Source organism: Schistocerca serialis, chromosome 7 (genome assembly GCF_023864345.2).
Source record: "Schistocerca serialis cubense isolate TAMUIC-IGC-003099 chromosome 7, iqSchSeri2.2, whole genome shotgun sequence".
Taxonomy (NCBI): Eukaryota; Metazoa; Arthropoda; class Insecta; order Orthoptera; family Acrididae; genus Schistocerca; species Schistocerca serialis.
Genome location: NC_064644.1, coordinates 153,154,248 through 153,181,894, shown reverse-complemented (window position 1 = coordinate 153,181,894; position 27,647 = coordinate 153,154,248).

The following is a 27,647-nucleotide window of genomic DNA, read 5'->3' as shown; positions in this document are numbered from 1 at the left end:
AATGCGTTGCAGTTCTACCTGTTTACCGATGAAGCGGGTTTCACAAACCACGGGGCAGTGAATCTACGGAACATGCATTACTGGTCCGTGGACAATCCTCGCTGGCTCAGACAGGTAGAGCGACAGCGACCGTGGACTGTAAATGTATGGTGCGGAATCATTGGCGACCACCTCATTGGTCCTCATTTCATTGCAGGGGCCCAAACAGCTGCAACATACATCGCGTTTCTACACAATGATCTGCGAACGCTGCTCGAAAATGTCCCACTGGAAACGCGTCGACGTATGTGGTATCAGCATGATGGTGCACCTGCACATTCCGCAATTAACACTAGGCTGACCCTTGACAGGATGTTCGACGGGCGTTTCATAGGACGTGGAGGACGCATAAATTGGCCAGCCCGTTCTCCTGATCTTACACCTCTAGACTTCTTTCTGTGGGGTACGTTAAAGGAGAATGAGTACCGTGATGTGCCTACAACTCCAGAGGATATGAAACAACGTATTGTGGCAGCCTGCGGCGACATTACACCAGATGTACTGCGGCGTGTACGACATTCATTACGCCAGAGATTGCAATTGTGTGCAGCAAATGATGGTCACATTGAACATCTATTGGCCTGACTTGTCGGGACACACTCTATTCCACTTCGTAATTGAAAACGGAAACCATATGTGTACGTGTACCTCACTCCTCATGGTAATGTACATGTGCGTCAGTGAAAAAGACCAATAAAAAGGTGTTAGCATGTGGACGTAATGTGCTGTTCCAGTCTCTTCTGTACCTAAGGTCCACCAACGTTCCCTTTGGATCCCTACGTAATTCGGTGCTCTCCGATACAGACAATCGAACAGCGGAGGAGTGTTACTCAAGCGTCAACTTTAGGTTACAATATCTCCGGAAGTAATTAACATTTTACAATGCAACAAACGGCACTGATTGCGTATTTGTTTATATGTTCAGATGTGCTAACAAAACTAACGGGGTTCCATTTAAAAAACGTATGTTTGTGTTAAAAAACTTACTTCCGTGCAGTGTTTTAAGGTTTGTATTAACCAATTACACTAGCCCTTCTCCTCACGTTCGGCCTGTGGAATCGATTTGTCAGTGTTTGATGTGGTTTACGAAATATATCCAGCGGTAATGTTAGTGACTCACCCAGTATTTTACGAATCATTCATTGGATCATTCTGAGATTCACCGTGTTAACAGTAACATACTGAAGCATATACTGAGAAAATCTTTAAAAGTTATTTTAATTTTTTATTTCATTCATAGATTATGGAGCACTGCTTACTATGTTATGCACATGCGCGTTATAATGACGTGGCGCTGGTAGTTGTGAACTGATTTAAGTCGCGGCACACTCGGTCGCCTCTGTATCTCTCGCAATGATGCAGCGCTGGTTTCACCCCGAAGTTCTTTGCAGATGATCTGAAAGAATCAATTTATTGAGATGTCGAGTTACTGAATGGTGTTGAAATTGAGGTTGACAGACAGAATAGGAAGTGAAGTGGCTCCACACACAATCATCGAGGAGAAGAACACATAAAACATATTGATAAAGGAAGGAGTTGAATGAAAAAGTATGTAGTTTACAAAACATGTAAAAACTGTATTATACAACAGCGGAAAAATGCTCCAATCAGAGCACAAAATATGTGAAAAAGCTCCTGTATATTTGAAAGGCTATGACATAAACATGGGGTATGAGTTGCCTCGTTTTAATTCTTCAGAAACTTCAAAAATGTTCGTATATCCATAGTTGAAATGGAGGACAAAGGGACGTCAGCTGGTATTAATTTATACTAAAAATGAAGAAATTCCTCCAGCTGTATTTAAGGTGTCGATTCTATTTTGGCAACTAGTTTCAACGTTGTAACAACGTCATCTTCAGGCCCATACACTTGTTGACGTCAACTGCGTGCGGCTGATTCTAGAAGTCAGTGATGAGATACGGACGTGCTCCGTGTGGAAGGCAATCAGCCGCACGCAGTTGACGTCAACAAGTTTATGGGCTTGAAGATGACGTTGTTACAACGTTGAAACTAGTTGCAAAAATAAAATCGACACCTTAAATACAACTGGAGGAATTTCTTCATTTTTAATAGAAATTCAAAAATTTTGGTTTGTGAACATAATCACGCGTTTCTTAACATGGAATTTACCTCAATCTCCTACAAGCTCCCTTAGTTGAAAAACAGTCACATCCATTAGTTTATATCAATTCACTCTCAGTGGCTCTTTCTCACTCATTCATTCAACCGTTCTGGTCATTATGTCATTGTGTTTCTCCGCGTAACAGCCACATTCCCCGTCGTTCTTGTCTACTACTACAGTGTCCTCCCACTATCACTGTCTCCCACTCTCTCTCTCTCTCTCTCTCTCTCTCTCTCTCTCTCTCTCTCTCTTACTGCTAGTATTCTCAATCCCTCCTTTCTACTGCTGCTGTTTCTTCTCACTTTCACTATCTCAGTCCATTTTCTCTTCCTCTTCATATGTTTCGCCCCCCCCCCCCCCGCCCCCACTCCTCACTGTCTCCTTCACTCTTTTCCTAGAACTGCTCTGTCACTGTTAACTATGTTCCACTGCCAGCGTGTCCCTTTCTTTCTGTCATAGTGGTATTATTCACTTCGCTCTTTCTGTGACACAACTCTCAACTATCTTAGAGTATTTATTACTTTTCCAGCTCTCTACCACGATCACTGTCTTCTTCTCTTTCAGCATAAATAAGTGTGAATATGTTCATACTCCAAAATTGCTGGGAAAATTATAAAGGCGGTAAGGAAGGTAGAATGAGGTAGTTGGTAATCCACTTCTCAGTCGGAGTCTTTCAAATAAACATAAATATATTCGCATTTTTTGTGTTCCAATACCATCACTTTTCCGCTGGTCCCCTTTTTTCCCTTGGTGCAGCACGGGATGTAACTCATATAATAAGGAATATATTAATCAGTGAAATTTAGGTACTTAGCTTACGTGAAACTGAAATAATTCAGCACTAATTTACCCTGACAAACATTCTATATGTGATTCAGCACTACGACATGGGGTTGCCAAACGATAAAGGAGATACTTTACAGCATATTTCTCCGTGATACGTCACTTTAAAATCTGCATATTCACCTCACAACGGATTTTACGTGTGTATTTAGCTGATACAAGAATGGTAACTATGAACCCCTGTATCTCGGAAACGAATAAAGACATGAAGAATATTTTCAGGAATTTTTTGAGATCGGGACCTTAGGTAGGCAGCGCCTAAATTATAGCCATTTGCTGTGCATAGCCGTGTCGGTATAAGCGGCTGGGTTTAGTAACCAGCTATCAAGTTTTTGGTGTTTCTCGGAAAAAGATAGGGATTTTTGTATAGGAGTAGTTGGCTCCTCTAAAAAAGTGGCGATAGAGCAAACCGTTGAATTTTGAACAATTTGCTGCAGTTATTTATTATCTATATTTCTCCTGAAACCGGATTTTAATTGTAAAAGTAGGGTAATTTTCAACCTTTATAATTGGGAAGCAAATGAAAGTACGTAGAAAATTTTCAAGGTTGTTCGAGATTGGTATCTTAGGAATGCATGGTAAACATTTCAGCGAACTGCTGTGCATAGCCCTTTTGATATCCTCAGCTGGATTTTGGTCCGCTAGTGGCGGGCAAAATACTGTAAAAAACAAAACTTTATTTGGGGTTTTCTGAGGAACCGCCCATGAACTAATGGTGCCTCTGAAAGTCCCATTATGCCCACCGTAGACCATATAAGATGCAAAATAACTGATTTGCTCCATCTTCCTAAGCAGGAGGAAATGTTTAATATTCATACTTTGATCCTGTAGTGTAGGGCAGTGACTCAAAGACGACTCTTCTGTTCGGTAAGCAAATGGTCCCAGGCCGAGTGACTATAAAAACGCATGACCTTACCTTTTTATCACTAATAGAACCCGAGATATCACCATATCCTGTTTTTATGCACGGCGGTTTGGAACATATTAGATACGCATCTTCGCGCATGCATACCGATATATGAGTGGTGTCTGTTCTACGAAACGTGAGGGTGACCAGACCTCGAGTAGAACGCACATCTTTCTTGGGAGGCTGAGCCTCTCTCTCTGCACCCCATAACCGGCGGCCGTCGGATCTTAAAATGAATTGCCTGCTCTCCCGATACCCACTTTCTTTTGTTTGTTCGTCGACATAGACTGGCCTACAACTGGTAAATTCGTACCCTAGGCGCGCTTTCCGTGTCCCGTATACCGAAATATATATCCTGTATTTGACCAGATCTCCTATTCTATCACTCAACGTTAGCACTGGATGCTCACTCCCAATCCCTTACCACTCGGCGAACTGTGTGTTAGTTTAACCAGTTGTACGTGAATGGATCGAGATTAGAACTTGGGCGAGGTGTGCGTGACCGGGAGTGTCCGGAAAGTTTTAGGAAAGTCTAAACCAGAAGTGTTCGGATCACTGACCGGTGTCTACTGCTTCATCTCCTACTACTAAACGACACAGAAAAATACTAACTGCGGCGTGGCTGCAGGCTACCACAGTCAGACTGTGAGGCACATCAGGACCTGGAGGACAAGAGAGCTACCCTTTGGTACCTTCATACTATATGGTTCAAAAATGGCTCTGAGCACTATGGGACTTAACATCTATGGTCATCAGTCCCCTAAGACTTAGAACTACTTAAACCTAACTAACCTAAGGACATCACACAACACCCAGTAATCACGAGGCAGAGAAAGTCCCTGACCCCGCCGGGAATCGATCCCGGGAACCCGGGCGTGGGAAGCGAGAACGCTACCGCACTACCACGAGCTGCGGACGCTTCATACTGTATGTTATTAAACATAGAACCAGCTGTCCAACTGTCTAGAAACTTTTGACCATAATGTAGGCTACTGACGATTAGGAGTGTGGCAGATTTGCTCAAATAATAATGTTTCTTAGGCAGGATGGTGGTCAGCATTAATAAGAAGCATATGCTGCTCTACGGCAGTGGCGGTCTTATCTGGACAGAGGTCGTAACCTTGCATGATAGCGTCTTGTAGTTGGGAGATCACTGGAAGCGAGAGCGAGTGCCAGCTGGAATACCTCACTGTTTAATTAATCTCCAGTGGGGGAGAGTGGTCTTGCTTCCCGAGCTGACAGTGCCTGGACCCTCACGGTGATGCTGGTGGGCAGCACAGAGAAAAAATGGTTTAAATGGCTCTAAGCACTATGGGACTTAATATCTGATGTCATCAGTCCCATAGACTTAGAACTACTTAAACCTAACAAGCCTAAGTACATTACACATATCAATGGCCGAGGCAGGATTCGGACCTGGGACCGTAGCAGCAGCGCGGTTCCGGACTGAAGCCCCTAGAACCGCTCTACCACAGCGGCCGGCGCAGCACAGAGAAAAATCGTATCTTACTGGTGGGCGCTAACTGGAAGTGACGAACTACCTGCTCCATCGGGATCATTCATTGACGTCTTGTGCACCACCTCAATCTCTCGCCAACTGCGAAAGTGTGTGGGGCCCTGTCCAATGAGGATGGCACCCATTGCAATAGAGAGAGAGAGAACGAGAGAGAGAGACATGGTCATTAAAAAGTTGCTAATTCCCATCGTTATTTTAGAAGCGCACTGTAATTTCGTGTTGTTGGACTCCTCTCTGCAGGGGATGCAGTACTGTGTGTAGACATCTGTAGCTTTACCACACGGCTAAGGTCCGGGTTAGTGCACATCAGTTCGAAAATTTTCAAGAGCATAGTGGCTATCAATTACACACTTGTGTAAACTGTTCAAATACAGCAGCATTTAGTGCAGACTGTAGTTTAGTATGAGTCTCTATATAAGAAACCACCACCTTACGCATCATGTTAACGTAGCTGCATGCTTTTATAAACTCACGTTTAAATTCAAAGGAAGGATCTGTGAGAAAAGATATATTTTTGTAACACATCAGTACTAGTCATCACACTGTGTGATACGTCAGAAAAAATTATTCGTTGTGCGCAGTAATACATCATCTTTTTTCCAACACGTCTACAGCTACTCAGTATTTTCTTCATAATTGTTTCCTATACACTCTAAATTGAGCACATACAGTGTTCAGGCGGATGATGGAACAACAACTTAGCTATTCTGTCTGTAAATTCGGCTTTCATGCATCTATTTTTCGTTGTGGCAGTGATAGCAGCCGGGTTTGGCGCTGTGTGGATACATTAATGTAAACACTCTTCTAAGGCATCTACGTGTACGTGGTGCTCAAGCAGATGATATGCAATACCCCTGAACACAGCTTCGACGTATGCTTGCCTCTGAATCAATCTTTGAAATCGAATCCTCAATCCATCGCCTGGATCACGTTCGTTGAGATCATTCGATTGAGGTAAATGTATGAAAGAGTCTCTTGATATTACCTCGAATACTGCATCGCCATGCGTTTCTATTGTAGACATTTTCGGACTTAAGGGGTTGTTGTCTGGATGAGGACGAGATGGTAACATTCCATCGTCATTTGGGCACTGACGTGCAGCATCCACGACATCAACCTTCCCAGAAAAACTCCTTAAGTGGCACTTAATATCCTCGATTTCTCTTACTACATCACAGTCAGAGTCTGATTAGATCAACTGCCAGTCAAATTACATGCAGTGGCGAACAGTAGTACGTCGAGACCCCGTACCTGAATCTCAACAGGTGGCCGTGGTGGTGCAGGAAACGGCTTTGTGTCCTCATCAGAAATATCTGTGTGCTACTGCTACTGCTCTACGAGTGGCAATGCAGTGTACATATCAGCTATCAATGGATTAGGGTGCTGTTGAACTGTGGAAAAGAGAGAAATTCATAATTATTTGCAAAAACACGTAGAATAATAATGATGAAGGAGAAGAATAGTTTAATAGCAACTATATGACTCTCTTATTCTGTCTGGAGGCGGTGATGGTAGAAAATAATTGCTTACCCAGATTAGAAATATCAGGTAGCCCATCCACGTTCTGCGGCTCCATGAGCAATGATTCAGGGGTTTATCAGCTAGTGCCACATTAAGCGGATGTTATGCTGTTGAACACAGAAAGGAAAGTGGTAATTAAGTGTTACATTAGACACTAACCCAATGAATAATGAGACAGAGGAGTTTAATAATACTTAAAGTTTTCACATTCTTTTTGTTCTCCTTGATGGTGGTGTCTCATCTCTGATGACGCTTCGTGATGATTCTCACGCTACGGAGTAGAGAACACAAATAAAGAGTCACTCAGATGGTTACTAACACCAGGGGAGTAGTCTTTTTATGATTGATTATCAATTAACAAATAAATAATGGTGATAAGAGTGAAATGTACTATATAATTCTAATTCACATATCTTAGATGAGATAAGGAGACTATGCTATGTAGTTGACTTGTAGAGAACAATAGACCCCTTGTCTCTGGAGGACTTCGACCAGGGAAGGCATCGACCAGCGATCGGAAAGGAGGACCACTGCCTCAGAATTCTGACCCGCGACCTTTAAGATAAGGAGGATAACTGTGTCAAGTTGGTCACCGGCGACCTAGACCTCGCTTATAAGAACAGTAGGCCCTTTGTCCCTGTACCGACTTCGACCTCTAGTCGTTTTCCTACAGTAATTTGTTGCTTAGGAACATGTGTTGCAAAGTGTATGAATAGTATGGCTATTGTTGTACAACAATGAAGCTGAGACGCTGCCTACCGAATAACGTCAATGAAACTAGGTGGTTATGTATTCTGTATTGCTCTTCAGTCATTCCAGCAAAGTGTGAAAACCGCAGCTTACAGCACAGTCAACAGATTTACTTGACTACGATGAATAGTTGCAGTAGCGTAAGTTTCATGTCTATTAGGTATAAACACCTTGGAGCATTACAAAAAGAGTTAGTAATTCTGTTTGTAAATACACTCCTGGAAATGGAAAAAAGAACACATTGACACCGGTGTGTCAGACCCACCATACTTGCTCCGGACACTGCGAGAGGGCTGTACAAGCAATGATCACACGCACGGCACAGCGGACACACCAGGAACCGCGGTGTTGGCCGTCGAATGGCGCTAGCTGCGCAGCATTTGTGCACCACCGCCGTCAGTGTCAGCCAGTTTGCCGTGGCATACGGAGCTCCATCGCAGTCTTTAACACTGGTAGCATGCCGCGACAGCGTGGACGTGAACCGTATGCGCAGTTGACGGACTTTGAGCGAGGGCGTATAGTGGGCATGCGGGAGGCCGGGTGGACGTACCGCCGAATTGCTCAACACGTGGGGCGTGAGGTCTCCACAGTACATCGATGTTGTCGCCAGTGGTCGGCGGAAGGTGCACGTGCCCGTCGACCTGGGACCGGACCGCAGCGACGCACGGATGCACGCCAAGACCGTAGGATCTTACGCAGTGCCGTAGGGGACCGCACCGCCACTTCCCAACAAATTAGGAACACTGTTGCTCCTGGGGTATCGGCGAGGACCATTCGCAACCGTCTCCATGAAGCAGGGCTACGGTCCCGCACACCGTTAGGCCGTCTTCCGCTCACGCCCCAACATCGTGCAGCCCGCCTCCAGTGGTGTCGCGACAGGCGTGAATGGAGGGACGAATGGAGACGTGTCGTCTTCAGCGATGAGAGTCGCTTCTGCCTTGGTGCCAATGATGGTCGTATGCGTGTTTGGCGCCGTGCAGGTGAGCGCCACAATCAGGACTGCATACGACCGAGGCACACAGGGCCAACACCCGGCATCATGGTGTGGGGAGCGATCTCCTACACTGGCTGTACACCACTGGTGATCGTCGAGGGGACACTGAATAGTGCGCGGTACATCCAAACCGTCATCGAACCCATCGTTCTACCATTCCTAGACCGGCAAGGGAACTTGCTGTTCCAACAGGACAATGCACGTCCGCATGTATCCCGTGCCACCCAACGTGCTCTAGAAGGTGTAAGTCAACTACCCTGGCCAGCAAGATCTCCGGATCTGTCCCCCATTGAGCATGTTTGGGACTGGATGAAGCGTCGTCTCACGCGGTCTGCACGTCCAGCACGAACGCTGGTGCAACTGAGGCGCCAGGTGGAAATGGCATGGCAAGCCGTTCCACAGGACTACATCCAGCATCTGTACGATCGTCTCCATGGGAGAATAGCAGCCTGCATTGCTGCGAAAGGTGGATATACACTGTACTAGTGCCGACATTGTGTATGCTCTGTTGCCTGTGTCTATGTGCCTGTGGTTCTGTCAGTGTGATCATGTGATGTATCTGATCCCAGGAATGTATCAATAAAGTTTCCCCTTCCTGGGACAATGAATTCACGGTGTTCTTATTTCAATTTCCAGGAGTGTATGTTGAAGCTGTGCTTGTTACAATATTTTCAGTTCTGACGAAAGTAAACGGGAAAAGTCTCATGCTGGTTTAGCCAATGAGTATTTTGTCATGATGCAAGGATTTACTTCAAACTTTCTGGAGTGGTGGTAGTTTTCTTAATTGTTTAATCTTTTCTGAGGATTAACTTACTGCATAATTGTAATGTCTCCATCTCAGTTAATAATACAGGCACGGTCGCAGGTTCGAATCCTGCCTCGGGCATGGATGTGTGTGATGTCCTTAGTTAAGTTTAAGTAGGTCTAAGTTCTAGGGGACTGATGACCTAAGATGTTAAGTCCCATAGTGCTCAGCGCCATTTGAACCAATAATACAGGCCCTCATGTTTAGTGAGCAATTAAAAACTATCTGAAATATAACTCAAGTAAGCAGTGAAGTGGTAGCGAAAAGTTTTTGACAACGGCCACATTATTGTCCACTACGCGTTTCAGCAGAGGTGATAGTGTTGAGGTTTGATCAAGGTTTTGTGGCCGTATCTAGAACTTGAAGTCGTTGGAGTATTTAATGTGTCAGCAGCAGGTGTATTAAAGTTGATCGTCAGCAGGGTTAAAGTATGGCTTTGCTAGGCTACTCATGTCTATAGCTTTCGTACCTGTAGCATTTCAGTGTTGTAATAAAATCACAAATGTTAGAAAATGCAGTGCGATTGTTGCGGAAGACAATGAACAGTCAAATTTTTTTATAAATTATAGAGTTAGTGAAATCAGAAGGCATTTGCAAGGGGACTGAAGCATTTTCTATTAAATTAGAAAGTGGTACTTCAATACTTTTAATCGAATTTGACTTGAGTGGTGAGACTTTATTGTGGAAAATGTCTGTCAACGGTGTGCATCTTGTTATTAAACTAAAAGCTGTAATCTAGCACCCTGGGGAAGCATCAGACACATTGTGTACTATAGTAAATGTTTGACAGAAAACATTATGCAGAAGTCGTATATGCTACAGGCTCTACCTAGGCATCGCCATAATCTATTTTCTATACCATAAAAAGAAATTTTATGAATGAACAGCTGTTTTGAGGAAAATGCGAGTTTCTGACTATATTTGGGTCAGAAACGTTGGGTACCACAGCGTTATAGATTCTATTACTGTATTTAGTGTACCAGTGTTACTATGGAAGCTGTAATTATTAGTGTTATAGATTATATGTTAGTAGATAAGAAAATAAATAAGATGTTTATGTGCACTTTAATATTTTTCAAATTTATGGAAATGTGCCTCTTTCACTTCCTGAACCAAACTACCTTTTTTTGCATTTGAACCAAAAAGATAGGGGGAAGAAGGGGTAGCAAAAAAGAAAACTGACTTGAAAAATAGGACACAAACGGTTGTTGCCTTATCCCGCTTCCGCAAGAAATTGAGAAGACTGATTTTTGCTTATGGAGAGCACTTCATTGCAAGCAGAGCAATGACTGCAGTCTTCACACAAATGTCTCTCGGTCTTCCACGTTTCCTTATTGATATACCAGATGGGTCGGTCACGAAAAACCGAACCATTGTCAACGCCCACAGAACAATGTGACCTTCAGAGGACACTGTCCTTCAAACCACAGGGTAAATTGCTGCGTGGATTCGTTATACACATCATGCATGAAAAAACTGAAATATTATTTGCGTCGATCTCCAGAATAACTAATTCGCTTTATGAGCTTACAGAAGTATTAAATACATGGGAACTAGTACGGTCGTATTGGACGACAATCTATAGGCAGAACTAATGTCTGCAATGCTGCTTAAGAACGATGAAATATTGACGTTGATGCAGATGATTGTGAAATGTTCGAGCTCTCTTGCTTGCAGGTGTAGTCTAAAAAGGTGTCCAGGATTATACAGTGCCGATAGTTAAATTTCATGTGTAGAAAGACGCCAAATTTGAGCAGTATGTTATTGACTTAGGGGGAAACGTCGTCGCACAACGAAAAAATTTAACGGGAATTTGACCAACAGATGACACTCTAAGTGTCACAAAATGCACACCAACAGACACGTGGCAAACGACTATTCCTCAGGTTGCGCCGAGACGCAAACATGACTGTTTCCACGAAGATTCGAGCACTTCTGGTCAAGCTCTTTAACAAGAACGGTGACTGTGCACCAGTAGAACTGCAGAAGTTCAGGACACTCAAGGACCTGGAGAAAATGATTACAAAAGTCGTAAAGACTGATTTTTCAATGTACAATACGGCAGCTGATTCGACGTCCGTCGAAGATGTGGCAACATCATTGCAGGACATTGCTGTGGTGTGCAAAAATGCAGTGCATAGGGAATTGTCCGAACGTTGCATGTGACTACGGGCAAGGTGTATAAAATTCCAAAAGACATCCTGCATTGCAATCCATACTAAATGAACCATGTTCAGGTGTTGGTTCCTGCTTACCTGTCAACAAGACAAAGGTTCGCTTTGAAATATCTTGCTCGCGTGGATGAGGACAATGAATGGCCATGAAACATTCTGTGGACATACGAAGCCCGTTTGCATCTCCACGGGCATGTGAATATGCAGAACTGCAAACACATGAACATTAAACACTTCATTGTGCAAAGGTGACTGTGTGGTGCGGCTTGACGGTATCGTGTACAGTAGGGACTTTTCTTTCTTTTATTGTAGAAAATGCGTCCCTTATTCGGTACTGTAACCGCTAAACCCTTTTTGTGTCTTTTACGCACCGTCATTCTAACGTTTCAACAGCGAGTCTGCCGCGCATTGCACAGCCAGTGAAGCGGCTCTTGCTGCACCATTTCGGAAATGCCAGAATTGTCAGCCGTCATGTCCCAACATCTGGCAGTTCAGACCGCCTTACCTTTATCAGTGTGATTCTGGCTGTAGGGTTATATGAAATATATCGAGTTCAGTGGTCCAGTTATAAGCGTATCTGAAGTGAGAGCACACTTGCCTACTTTGCTTACTTCATTCTATTATTTCATAGTGGATGATATTCTGGATAACATGTCAAACCGAGCAAAAGTTTCTAGCGTATAAAAGCGTCTAATAAGACACATTTGTGGATTAAACTCAAGAACATCATGAAGAAACATGTTCAACGAACTTCGTATTCAAATTTCTGCTTCTCAGTTTATTTATTCCATAATGAAATTTGTTGCAAGGACTCTATCTCTGTTCCCACATAGTACCAGTACTAGGAATAAGAAAAATCTGTATAAAGACGTAAAATCACTTACCTTGGACCAAAAAGGTCTCCAATATTGAGGAACATACATTTTCAATAAATTGTCTGCAACCATTAAAAACTTGGTTTCAGATAAAGTACAGCTTAAACCGAGTTTGAAAGACTTTTCGATAGGCAACCCCTTCTACTCTATAGGTGAATATCTTAACAGGAACTGTTAGACCAGCTCAAGCAAAAGTGTCTGTTAGATTTCAGTTTTGACAGCAATTGGTCACAACAGTCAAGATAAGATATTTTGTGTATGATAAATTTATTAAAAGTGCATAACTGTGTTTCATTCTGATAGTGTATTAATTCGGCAAATGTTAGCAGTTTCAGTTTACTCTAATGCATTCACCTAGTTCGACAATCCCCTGACAGGTGATCAGGGTAGTGCGTATTGTGTTGCAGGGTTTTATGTTTTTTATGTTATACTTTCTGACTTCTTCCACACCCATGAGAGTCATCTCATTTTTGGGTCTGTGCAACGAAACCTGAATCTAATGTAATCTAACGCATTCTGAATGTGAGCCCCGAGACACTCCTCTCTGTTGTACAACATGCTGTTGCCCGATTTCAACTTGTGGCACAAACCTGTGGACAGCATACTGAACATGACTTGCGCCAGTCTCAAGACAACTCGAAACCGGTGCTATTTTACTTTCTATGTAAGTTTTGCACTTGGAAAAAACCAATGTTATTTTGTTTTTTAGGCTGTTTTTGACTTCCGAACAATGAAAAGCTTATGTTTCCCAGTGAGCTTACCTAACACTGCTACAGCTGTTGACTGCCGAATTGAACAGTATGGATAGTATAATCTGTAACTCAAACTGCAGCCGTCGTATTGAGATACATCTGCCATTTGTAGTCGACCCAATTTACATTAATTGTTCTTTGTTTCGTGACATTTCCTCCTACTTCAATAACATGCTGTTCAATCTTGACTTCATTCTGAGCAGAGGTCCTTTTTCTACAGCGTTTTAAAACTGGAACTTTAACTATGACAGCCTGTACAAGTGGGTGTGAGGAGTGCTGTAGATCCGTGCAGCGGTGAAGCCGTGCAGCTGTATGATTCTGCATTTTTCTGTGCTTTAGAATGTCGGACTAGTCAAGGCTCTATCCAAAGGGGAATGAAATGGCTTTCTCTCTTGATGGTATTTACCTTGGCTAATGGGATCCGTATTATGAAATATTTTACCAAGAACACAGCACATAATCGTTCACACTTGATGCGAAACTTAAATTTCTCTCGATTCACCTGTTAAAAAAGGATTTCAGGTCCACCAGATTACACTGTCTGCCTCCGAAAAAAATCAAGTTAATTTCGCTGATCGACATTTTTAGGGGGCTCCTCTGACACTGAGGACTATCGAAGTAGCAAATTATAATCTTAGGTTCCCACTACGCCTCAATGTAGGTGACAGTGGATACTTTTCTCAGTGGATGTGAGGAAGAATCACAGAATATGCTGATTAGAACGAATATTCTAATGAGACGAGAAGAAAGTATGTTTTGAGAGTAAACTAAAGAAGGACATAAGTAATGAGAAGCAGCAGAAATGAGGCTACTTACAAACGTGACATTCATTTTGAAGACCGAATGAAGGAACTGAGCAACGTAAGAAGAAACATAACACATTATGTACGTTACAAAGAGAATACAAAAAGTAGGCAAATAGGGCATCCCCCGCTAAAAACGAGTCTAGTATTGCCAAATAGAGGTATTAATTTGTAGAACACATGCATGAGAATCTACATCCTAGGAACAGCTATTTTCTATGTGAAAAATGGGAAAGAAGAGAATGGAAACATCTGATATTTATTTATTTATTTTCCATTTATTGGTTGCTCTTTGGGGCGATACTGGATATATCAATGTACTTTTACAGCTACTGCGTAAATTGCAGTTTGAGCACTTACAATATTTTAGGATAGACGCATATACATATATATGTCCAAATAACGAATGAAACATAAACAAACTTAATTAATTTAACTAGGCTGATCTTATACGAAAAATGGGATGTGCACTTCTCAGTGATCCAGATACGTAGCACATATCTCACGATGTTGGCTTTAGTACTACAATGTGCGTTCACTTTCGTTTGGATTATCAAAATGGTCTTCAACATCGTGCAAGTATGTTGAGTTCTAGCAGTCCGATCCCTTAAACTGCCTGATAGTGCCTCGTATAACAAACAACCTGCTTCAGCATGAATTTTAGCAGACAGTTTTAGTCGGCTACTTTGATTTCAGGTTTTCTGGGCGTACAGTATTTTGAAATGTTATCAGACATACAGATGGAACGGCGCCACTCAGCTGAAGACCCGAGACCATTTCAAAATTAGTCAGTACTGTTGTGTAATAATCGTTTTCAACTCTTGTGCTGTAACTGTGAATTTCTCTGTTTTGCTTCGATGTACAATTTACTTTCAGTTATATGACTCCTTCGTTTACATACGCAGACGAGACTGTAAAAATTTTAAATTCTTTGAATTTGATTTTGGAAGATTTTCTCAATGACACACTTTGAATAAGTCTGACTGCCTTTTTCTTATCTTAAGCAGTCTGTTTATATGCACATTTTCTACCCTACACCGTATTGTTACACAACATGATAAATGTGGATGAATTACTCCACAGTACATCTTTAATGTTTCGGCTGGTAACATAATATTTAATGTACATTGGAGATAACAGAACAGGAAATTCTCCACAGGAATGTCTTATGAAGTTATTTACAAAAGACGCTGTGTGTAAACAGGGAGTTAACATAACACATAATTAGGAAATATAGCGAGACTTTCTGAATAGCTGTGTTATGTATTGATTCTAAACACTGCAGTTACGTGACTGAGTCGATATCTTGTATTATTGAACAACATTTCTGCCATTGGTTTGACTGATCTTCACCTTCATGTACTAGTTTAATTGCAGCTGGTTTCCGCGATACAATCCACCACCTTCAGGCCCCTCTACGACAGAGGTTGATAAAGTTTCTGACGGGAATCATCGCCATATTGCTAGTAAAATTAGCAGAGGCCTTTGGCGTGGGCAGAATTTGGTCTATGTGGTGTGTCTAGTTGCAGTACTTGTACCTAGCTGGTGTGCTGCAGTTTAGACTCATCACACACAATGCATTCCTAGGATGCCGATGGTTTCTTTTCCTTTAAACAAAAATATTCTAACGATTCCTATTGTAAACGTGATACCGTCGGTCGTAGAGGGACCTGAAGATCGTGCATTGTATTACCGAAACTGACTATGTCAAATGAAACTAAGCGAATCAACGTCATAATTCTGGTAACATACCATTCAGGAAAACGACATGACGTAATTAGTGGCATAAGCTGCCAGTGGGCATTAATTAAAAACAACGTGGAAAGTTGAAAATACGTGCAAAACTGGTATTCAAACCTGGGTCTCCCACTTACAAAGCAGATGCAGTGACCACTAGGCTATCCAGACACTGTGGTAATCACAACTGCATGGACTACACTAGCAAGCCTTCCATCAGACCCAAATCCTCGACTTCTCCACGTGCTAGTGATGTAGTGCCCCTTGCCCGTTATCCTCATTACTTGCGGCATTTAGAGCTTGGTGTGCTTCTGCACTGAAGTCATTACTGGCTTGCCTGCCCTTAATTGTAAATGTTGTGTTTGGTTTTTTCAGACACGTCCTAGAGAACACAAACCATTTTGATCCTGCAGCCGCTATGAGCCAAGACACAAAGAAATTAAAGGCATTAAATGCCAGTGAGCATTGATCGAAATCAATGGAGAAAACTGAAAATTTATGATGAACTGTGATTCGAAACTGGGTCTCCTTTTTACTAGCCAGATACACTGACTAATATGCCATCCGAACACAGTGGTCAGCAGAACTGCATGGACAAAACTGGGAAGACTCCCATCTGACCCCAATTCTCAACTTATCCACACACCACCAGTGATTGCCCTTGCCATTATCTTCATTAATGGTGGAATTTCACCGATTCCTGTAAGAGTTAGAGTTTGATGTGCATCTGCACTGAGGCTATCCTTGGCCATCCACGCTTCGCCTGTCTAGTATACAGCAGACGCAGGATCGAATTCCGGTCTGCCATACATTTTCAGCTTTCTCTGTTCATTGAAATCAATGCCCACTGGCAGCTAATGTTGGTGTCTTCATTCATAGTGGCTGCAGCGTCAAAATGGTGCCTGCTTTTTTCGACATGTGCAAAAGAACACACATCACTTATATTCAATAACGCGTAAAACCTCCATCTGCTGCGGCCTGAAAATAGTGTCTGCATTATTAATTGACTATTTTGGGGCTCTTAACCGGCTGCAAGTTGATTTGCGATATTTCATATAAATAGTGAACGAATTTAAAGTCTGAAATAAACTACGCAATACGAGACGTAATCTCATGTGACAGATTCAGAATAGACAAGTATTACATTTGTAGCCTATGTACATATCTTGACGAAGCATAATTAACAACCACCAAACACCCAGACTATATTCATCTGGTATTTGAGAATGAGAGAACTAATCGATTTGCTGCAAACGTTAAACATAATTTAAAACTTTTTCTAAACTTTTTTTGCTTACTTGCTTAACGCCAAATACTTAACACATTAACTCATTTATAAAGTAGCCAGATATCTGAAAATGTTTCACACCTGAGAGTTCGATTCTTTAAAGAGCCAGGGCTTTACTGATGCCTAATCAAAATTTATATTCCATGGGCAAAGACGACCCACATATTCCGAGTGACTCGTTCTGGACTTAGGTGGATCCTTGAAAATGATTGACTGCATATTGTTCAGACATTGCGAACGGTCACGATAATAACCACACTAACCTGAATAAAATACAGGTGCGCAATTAAATGTTCAATCTATAGATGAAATTAGCTTGCATTCGTGGTAGAACTTTATTAAGCCCTGTACCACGAAAGTACGCAGTTTAAAAGGATAACATTTTCTTAATGTAGAACAGTGGTTTGACTGAGATTAGGGATCGTTCTCCTGTTCTCGCAGGATTTCTTCTATTTCTGGAAACTTATGTTTCAATTTCATCTCATAACATTAGTGTTAGCCTGGAAGACACTAGTTATTTGTACAATTAAGGACACGTAAAAATATTTCATTTGTGGAACACTGTGTTCGCAAAGTTATAGATGGAGTGAGTAGCAAATAATATGCTGCTATACACCAGATTCATGTCATACAGATAATATTTTCCTGTTCAGTTAATAATGGTAGCTATACATCCTCATTTATCAAACCATCTAGAGTAAGTGACAGCGGACAAAGTGGCATGTTCAGCTGAAGGGTTCACAATCAAGACGGAAGTACTGAGACGACAATTCGCTCCCAGTACACCTGTTTTGACAACAGAGAAATCGAATTAAACAGGTGCGCTAACTCCAACACCTGGTGCTGTTAATTAAACACTCAAACGCAAACACAGTTCTCCATCTATTGCCTGCCTTCCGCATTAATATACATGAATAATATGGCACAGATCTGTGGATTGATATCTGCCGTCATTAAACAGACATTATCACAAACATTTTTGAACGTTTCAGAAAAGTAAATATGTACGAATCTCTCCACTTTATCTTAGCCATTATGTATCCTTGAATAAATGGCCTATAGCTGGACAATGAAGCAAGTATATTTTTGTCTTTCTGGATGCCTTTTTCCTTTACAAAGATATGCACAACAAAAGCAACGGGATTTTGGCTGCGTCTCTCACTTTGTCGAAGGCTGGCACTGAATGGTAGTTCTTAAATAACCCGTTCTACTTTTAAGTGCAGAATAACTTCCAGTTTTTCGCTGACAACATGCTGCATATGTGCCTTGTCCTTGATAGTGTGCAGTACGTATTATTTGGATACTGTCTCTCGTCTTATGATCCATTGTTCCATAGTTAATTTCCTGACGACTTCGTATGTAATATAAATTTAGCGAAAACTCGTTTCGGATTCTTTTCAGAACTGTTAAACTTTTTACCAATAGTTATCCTAAGTTCGAGGAATACATTTACGTTTACTTCTACATCTAAATGACTACCCCACAATTCACACTGAAGTGGGTTTCGAACCACCTTCAGACCATTTCTCCACCGTTCCACTCTCTGACAGTTTGTGGGAAAAATGAAGAATTAATCTTTCCTTACGCACTCTGATTTCTCTTGTTTTATTGCCGTAACTACTTCTCCCCATGCCGATTGGTGACAATAAAATATTTTCAGATGCAGACGAGAAAAACTGAGATTGAAATATCGTGAAAAGTTTCGCCGCAAAAAAAAAAAGCCTTTGTTCTACTGATTACCATCCCAACTCGCTTATCATATCCGTTACATTCTTTCACCTGTTTTGCGATAGTACAAAACGACATGCCCTTCTTTGAAATTTTTCGGTGTCCTCATTCAGCTGTCTGGTAACGATCCCATACAGCACTCCAGCAGATGAGGAACAATCTCCTTAGCAGACCTGTTGCATCTTCTAAATGTTCAGCCAATAAATCACAGTCTTGGATCGCCCTTCCTATAACATTCTGTGTAATCGTTCCAATGTAAGTTGTTCGTAATACCAATTTCTATCTATTCAGTCGAATTGACAGAGTTTAAATTGGTGTGTTTTCTCGTCTAATCATAATTTAAAGGATTTCCTTTTCTGCTCACACGGATGACTTCACACGAACAACTGTGACTCTTCGCATTATTCACGTACCGTATTTTCCAATTGAGTTTTGTCTTCATGTGACTTTATTATACTGGGGCTGATAGCATCGTCTGCGAACAATCTAAGTGGGCTTCTCAGATAATCTCATAAACCATTTATGTTAATTAGGAAAAGTAGAGTGCCAATAACACCTGCTTGGGAAAGCAGGATATGTCTTCTGTTTCACTCGATGATATTCCGACGGTTACTGTGACCTTTCTGAAAATAAATCATGGATCCAGTTGCACAACTGAAGCGACAGCCAACAGGCATGCAATGCGAAGTCTGTTGTGAGGACCGGTGTCCAAAGCACTTGGGAAACCTAGTAATGTGAAATCCCCTGTCAACAGCACTCATTACTTCATGTGAATAAAGAGATAATTGTGTTTCGCAAGAACGATATTATATAAATCCGTTTCTTTCGAGGTGATTCACAGAACTCACTGTATGTTCCAAAATCCTACTGCAGATCGATGTTAGTGACACGGGTCTGTAATTCAGCAGATTATTGCTATTTCGTTTCTTGAGTATTGATCTGTGATTGAGTGGATTACTGCTGTTTCCTTTCTTGTTAATTGGTGTAAGCTGTACAGCTTTCCTACCTTTTGGTACAGATCTTTCGTCGAGTGATTGCTGTTGTGTCAGAATGCTCAGAAAGAAAGTTTATTGTTATACTATCTGGGTCGGAGGACTGGACTATTAAATGCTTCAAGCTGCTTCGCTACCCGAGCATACGTACTTCTAAGTTATGCTTCAAGTTGTTCTCGATTGTAAATCTGATATAATTACGTCTTCTTCTTCTTCTTCTTCTTCTTTGGTGAAGAAATTTCGGAAAACTGTGTTTTATAACTCTACTTTAGTGGCGCTGTTTTGGCAATATAGCTATTGGTATCTCGTAGTAAAAGTACTGATTTTGTCTTGCCGCTAGTGTACTTTACATATGTAACATATGATGAAAATAGTGATTCACATAACTTTTATTGCTATATATCGTTTTCGGAATCAGAAACTGCCATGAGAATGATACAACAGTTCAGGAAAGAGCTTGAGTTTTAATGGATGCCTTGGCAGAAGATAGTTCACCGGTAATCATTTACTTATTATTTCTTAATTTACGGAATCATAGGCACAAAGGTGGGTAAGATTAACATGAATGACGATATTCAAATTGTGTCGCATTACTGAATGATCGTACGAAAGACTATGGATAAGGGAAGAAGAGGTATAAGAAAGGAAAAACATTTTTACACGTTTCACGTATTCATTAGAACATAGCAATAATTTTATTAGTAGACAACTTAATCTGCGTGAATAGAAATATAGAATAAACTACTAAGAAATCCGAGTTTAATTTAGTAAAAGAAAGCTTCTGGGTTTTCTAGGGCACTAAATGATCGTTCTCACTACGGAAAGTCGTCTCCTAATTCCAAACATTGTTCCTACGTAATAGGAATACGTAACTCCTGTCATTTGCGTATCAAGTTCGTGAAGTAGTTCCATTAGTGCAACAACATTTAAGTGGGCGACTAGAATCTCCTAAGTTACCACACTTTCTTCAGCTATTTGTATGAAACCGCCAAAATCGTCGCCTTAAATGAAAGTTGACAGTTCGACTTAGCCTTTATTGGAACGGCGACGCAATAAAAGAGAGTGCTTCTGCAATTTACGACGCCCGGGGGACTACTTCATTTCTGGAAACATATCTGTGCTATTAAAAGTGGCACTTACTTTAATTTGTTTCAGCACATTCGGGCGCTCGTGCACTTGCTCTCTGAAATATTGCTCCGAGAGCGCACTACTCGTTAACGCTAAAGACTGACCCCACCAATGATGTAATGCACTCTCCACTCACTAAATACGACAAAAATAATAGACACCTTTGGTTGATAAAGTGGGCAAAGATGTACATACCGTAAACGACCGTCAGCAGTTCATCAATGAAGCAGTGTACGGTATTTTTTCTACAAACGAAGGAAACAACTTCAAACAAGTTCTGATGATGAAGTTAATTGCTTGAAGCAAATGGCATGCTAATTACAAGTACATTCCTATTCATTATCTTTCCCCTTCAGCTTTTTGTTTATGGACAGAACGGCGGTTATAGTCACCTGTGGGTACCTCGCATATGTCCCCACGCTGCAGCATCGAGGTTCTTCAAATTTATTATAATTCTGTTACGCACTACACGTCTCTTACAAAGGCTGTTTCCGATGTAAAGACTTCAGTACCAGTCCACTTGACAAACAGGAGAAGTCTTCTAAATTGACAGCTGCAGCTTTATCGCTGCCAATTTGATACTTTTAACTCTGAAGTTTACGTTAAACAATAGAGATAAACATTTGCTAGACGTCAACATAAATATTGATGTCTTTATATAAGTTTCATGGACTGTTGTAAGAGCCGCAGAGTCGAGGGGCTTTTTGGATGTCTACTAAAAAAATCGTACAAAAGGGCTTCCCGTAAGGCTTTATATGTGGACCAATATTTTGTCATCCATCCGCTGCTCGAACTGATGGGTGGGACTTATCAAGGGGATGATGATATCTTTATGGTAATCTCTGGAGATTCCAGATGCGAGCTTGAAGTAAATCGTTCCGAAAGATGCAGCGGTGTTACAGAAGCAACAAATTAGTAATAGCTGCACAGTAAACTAAATACATGCTAATTATCGGCAAACGCTTCTAAAGACGAATCCACCCCTTAGGAGAAGCACTATAAGCTGATATTTAGGAGTTTATCGAGAAAACTGAAGACATTTCTTAGTCCGTTTACATACATTTACATGAAGGCTGCTAAAATCGCGTACCAATTGCCAGTGCCGGCATTACTAACTCAGCCCTAAAGTCCGTAAAACTGTACCTAAATACGATGTTGAGTGCCAGTATGGGCTTTTTCGCAATTGTTTGAACTAACGGACTCCACCTGATACGACACAGACATGGTAAGACCTTCGCAGGGAGGGTTCTCCTAATGATGTTCGGAGCGTAGGGTACCATAACAGGAGAGGCTCTTCTCGCCACACTTGGAATATTATCCACGGATATGGAAGTACGGTATCTTGCCGCAGCATAGTCGTTGCGCGAAGATAACATAGATAAACACGAGAAAGTACAGGTCCCAGAATTACTAATGCAAGTGTGTTTAGATGGACTGTTGATGAATCGCATCGATACCGGGACAGTGGAAATACAGGACTATGGGTATACGGTCTCCTTCCAAATATCAGAGAGAGAAAGAGATAGAGATACTGCAAATAAATCATATCTTATCCAGCAGAGGTATGGTTCTTTTTATAGTACTCCAGATCTCCACCCTCAGTACGTACATAGAATAGAAACGAGACAGTTGATTCAGCATCCCCTGAGCAAGTGGTGTGCAGATGCTCACTCCAAGAGAAAGAGAGGAGACATGAATGTTCTATATACGAATGCTGATACATTCGACTTACTGAAAATAGTCACAAAAATATATCTAGGAATGAAGTACACAAAGTCAGAGCAGCTATTAGAGACAGAAACACGTGTATATGAAACGGTAACAGAACAGAGGTGGTGGGTAAGAGGGACTATCGAGAGCTGAGGGGGTACGAAAGAATGGCGGTAGCGTGGAGAGTGAGGATGCGATAGGCTGACAAGTATTGTAAACAACACCGTTCGTCCAGTGAAGAGTTGTGTGGAGTTTGTTAATAAGAACAAAGAATCTGTAGTTTTGTTTCAAGATAAATAATTATTTATTAATAATATCGTGGTATTGCCATTTACAACTATTTATGATGATTCGATGTTTTTGTTGAATTGGTAAATAACTGGATTATTTATTATTATTACAGAGCTTTAAACGTTTCACGTCATATGTATAGGCCTCAAGCATTGAGGAGTGCTATAAAGGACGTAACACAATCAGAAGCGGTCTCTGGGGTCTCACGGCCAAGTGGAACATGTGAGTACAGCGCGTGTACAAGGTTATCTACATCTGCATCTACATGGAAACTCTGCATATCACATTTAAGTGCCTGGCAGAGGTTTCATCGAACCACTTTCACAATTTTCTATTATTCCAATCTCGTATAGCGCGCGGAAAGAACGAACACCTACATCTCTCCGTACGAGCTCTGGTCTCCATCATTTAATCGTGGTGATCGTTTCTCCCTATGTAGGTCGCTGTCAACAAAATATTTTTGCATTCGGAGGAGAACGTTGGTGATTGGAATTTCGTGAGAAGATTCCGTCGCAACGAAAATCGCCTTTCTTTTAATGATGTCCAGCCCCAATCCTGTCATACTCTCTCCCATATTTCGCGGGAATACAAAACGTGCTGCCCTTCTTTGAAATTTTTCGATGTACTCCGTCAGTCCTGTCTGGTAAGGACCCCACACCGTGCAACAGTATTTTAAAAGAGGAGGGACAAGAGTACTGTAGGCAGTCTCCGTAGTGCGTCTGTTACATTTTCAAAGTGTCCTCCCAATAAAACGCAGTCTTTGGTTAGCCTTCCACACAATATTTTCTATGCGTTCCCTCCAATTTAAGTTGTTCGTAATTGTAATACATAGGTATTTAGTTGAATTTGCGGCTGTTATATTAGACTGATTTATTATGTAACCGAAGTTTAACGAATTCCATTTAACACTAATATGGATGACATTACACTTTTCGTTATTTAGGGTCAACTGCCAATTTTCGCACCATTCACATATATATTCTAAATCATTTCGCAATTTGTTTTGATCTTCTGATGACTTTATTAGTCGATAAACAACAGCGTCATCTGCAACCAACCGAAGACGGCTGCTCAAATTGTCTCCCAAATCGTTTATATAGAGAAGGAACAGCAAAGGGCCCATAACACTACCTTGGGGAACGTCTGAAATCACTTCTGTTTTACTCGATGACTTTCCGTCAATTACTACGAACTGTGACCTCTCTGGCAGGAAATCACAAATCCAGTCACATAACTGAGACGATATTCCATAAGCACGCAATTTCACTACAATTACAGTGTCCAAATCCTTCCGGAAGTCCAGAAATATGGAATCGGTCTGCAATCCATTGTCAATACCACTCAACACTTCATGAGAATAAGGAGCTAGTTGTGTTTCAGAGGAACGTTGTTTTCTAAACCCATGCCGGCCGAAGTGGCCGTGCGGTTCTAGGCGCTGCAGTCTGGAACCGCGAGACGGCTACGGTAGCAGGTTCGAATCCTGCCTCGGGCATGGATGTGTGTGATGTCCTTAGGTTAGTTAGGTTTAACTAGTTCTAAGGTCTAGGGGACTAATGACCTCAGAAGTTGAGTCCCATAGTGCTCAGAGCCATTCTAAACCCATGTTGACTGTGTGTCAATAGACAGTTTTCTTCGAGGTAATTCATAATGTTTGAACACAATATATTTTCCAAAATCCTGCTTCATATCGACGTAAACGATATGGGCCTGTAATTTAGTGGATTAAATCTGCTACGTTTCTTGAATATTGGTGTGACCTGTGCAACTTTCCAGTCTTTACGAACGGATCTTTCGTCGAGCGAACGGCTCTATATGAATGTTAAGTATGGAGCTAATGCATCAGTATACTCCGAAAGGAACCTAACTGGTATACAGTCTGGACCAGAAGACTTGCTTTTATTAAGTGATTTAAGTTGCTTCACTACTCCGTTACGTTACTCACGTTGGCAGCTGTTCTCGATTCGAATTCTGGAGTATTTACTTCGTCTTCTTTTGTGAAGGCATTTCGGAAGGCTGTGTTTAGTAACTGTGCTTTGGCAGCACTGTCTCCGACAGTATCCCCATTGCTATCGCGTAGAGAAGGCATTGATTGTTTCTTGCCTCTAACATACTTCACATACGACCAGAATCTCTTTGGGTTTTCTGCCAGGTTTAGAGACAAAGTTTCTTTGGGGAAACTGTTGTGAGAATCTCGTATTGAAGTCCTCGCTAAATTTCGAGCTTCTGTAAAAGATCTCCAATCTTTGGGATTTTGCGTCTGTTTAAATTTGGCATGTTTGTTTCGTTGTTCTGTAACAGTGTTCTAACTCGTTTTGTGTACCGAGGAGGATCAGCTCCGTCGTTTGTTAATTTATTTGATATAAATCTCTCAATTGCTACCGATACTATTTCTCTGAATTCAAGCCGCATTATATTATTAATTTGGAATGAGTGGAGATTGAGACTCAGGAAGACGTCAAGTGAATTTTTATCTGCTTTTTTGAATAGATAAATGTTTCGCTTATTTTTCAGGGATTAAGGGATTACAATCCCTGTATCGGTTTTTATTCTCGTTACTAACTCAGGATTATTTTCTGTTGAAATGTCAAGCGTATTTTCACAACTGTTTACTATTGACGTGGGCTCATGAACTAACTGCTCGAAATAATTTTCAGACAATGCGTTTAGCACAATTTCGGATGATGTTTTATTCGTACCTCCGGAATTTAACATATATTTTCACCAATATATCGAGGGTAAGTAAAGTCACCTCCAACTATTATTGTATGAGTCGGATGTGTGTTTGAAATCGAAGTCAAGTTTTCTTTGAACCTTTCAACAACTGTATCATCTGAATCGGGAGGTCGGTAAAAGTGTCTAATTATTATTTTATTCCGGTTGCCAACAATGAGCTCTGTCCATACTAACTCACAGGAAGTATCTTCTTCAATTTCATGACAAGTTAAACTACTTCCAACAGCAACAAAGTTCTTCGCAAAAATTTCGGCTGAGCTTACGTCCGGCTTTAGCCAGCTTTCAGTGCCTATAACGATTTGAGCATCAGTGCTTTCTATTAGCGATTGGAGCTCTAGTTCTTTCCCAACACAGCTACGACAATTTACAACTGTTATACCAATGGTTCCTGCATCTACGTTCTTTCTGTGTTCAGCTTGAACCCTTTGTGACTGAAACATTTTCTGTGTTTTCCCGAGACCCTCTAAACTAAAAAACGGCCCAGTTCACGCACACAGCCCATGCTACGCGTGTAGCCGCCTCCTGCGTTTAATGGACACCTGACTTATTTAGCGGAACCCGAAACCCAACCACCCTGTGGCGCAAGTTGAGGAATCTTCAGAATACACGGTCGCAGATCCATCTGAGCCTCCGATTCAGAGTCTCCACTCGGCACTGTAATAGAGGTCCGTAATCGGTCTTGTCGACTATGCTGCAAATGCTCGGCTCTGCTTTCGTCTTGCAAGCAAGGCTGGCAGTCTTTACCACTTCTGTTAACCGCTCGAAACCAGAGAGAATCTCTTCCCATCCAAAGTGACACACATCATTGGTACCGAAGTGACCAACCACCTGCAGTTGGCTGCACCCTGTTCTCTTCATGGCATCCGCGAGTACCCGTTCCACATCTGGAATGACTCCACTCGGTATGCACACGGAGTGCATATATCTTTTCTTTCCCTTCTATTCAGCCTAGTCTCTAAGGGGCCCCATAACGCGCTTAACGTTGGAGCTCCCAACTACCAATAATTCCACACTCTTCGACTGCCAGGATCTTGCAGGCTGAGTGGTTTCCTCTGAAACAGGACAGGTGACAGCATCTGGTTCAGCGACAGTGTCAGCCACAGACAGCACCTGGAACCTGTTTGTCGAACAAACCTGGGAAGCCTTACGTGCGGCCGCCTGGGAAGTCTTCCGCCGCCTGCTTCGCCCTACGACGACCTCCCACTCGACCACAGGTGAGGGGTCATCTTCAGTGCGAGCACCAACTGGGCTGGCCACTGGTGAGGACCGATCGGAGGACTGGGACGTGCAGGACGTCCGTTAGATCCCCACGGCCGGCCCACAACAGTGGCAAGGGTCGACTGCGGCCACTAGCAGCGTAACCGATGCCATCACAGCCTGAAGCTGTGAGCGAAGTGTCACCAACTCGGCTCGCACCCTTACACAATAATCGCAGTCCCTGTCCATACTGAAGAACGTGTAAAATTAAACTGTGCAGATAAACGGACTATCGGCACATCCTGTGCAACTGTACTGTAGACCCTGACGAAAACGGAGGACGGCCCACAACAGTGGCACCGGTCGACTGCGGCCACTAGCAGCGTAACCGATGCCATCACAGCCTGAAGCTGTGAGCGAAGTGTCACCAACTCGGCTCGCATACTTACACAATAATCGCAGTCCCTGTCCATACTAGAGAACGTGTAAAATTAAACTGTGCAGTTACACGGACTATCGGCACATCCTGCGCAACTCTACTGTAGACCCTGATGAAAACGGAGGACGGCCTACAACAGTGGCACGGGTCGACTGCGGCCACTAGCAGCATAACCGATGCCATCACAGCCTGAAGCTGCGAGCGAAGTGTCACCAACTCGGCTCGCATCCTTACACAATAATCGCAGTCCCTGTCCATACTAAAGAACGTGTAAAATTAAACTGTGCAGATAAACGGACTATC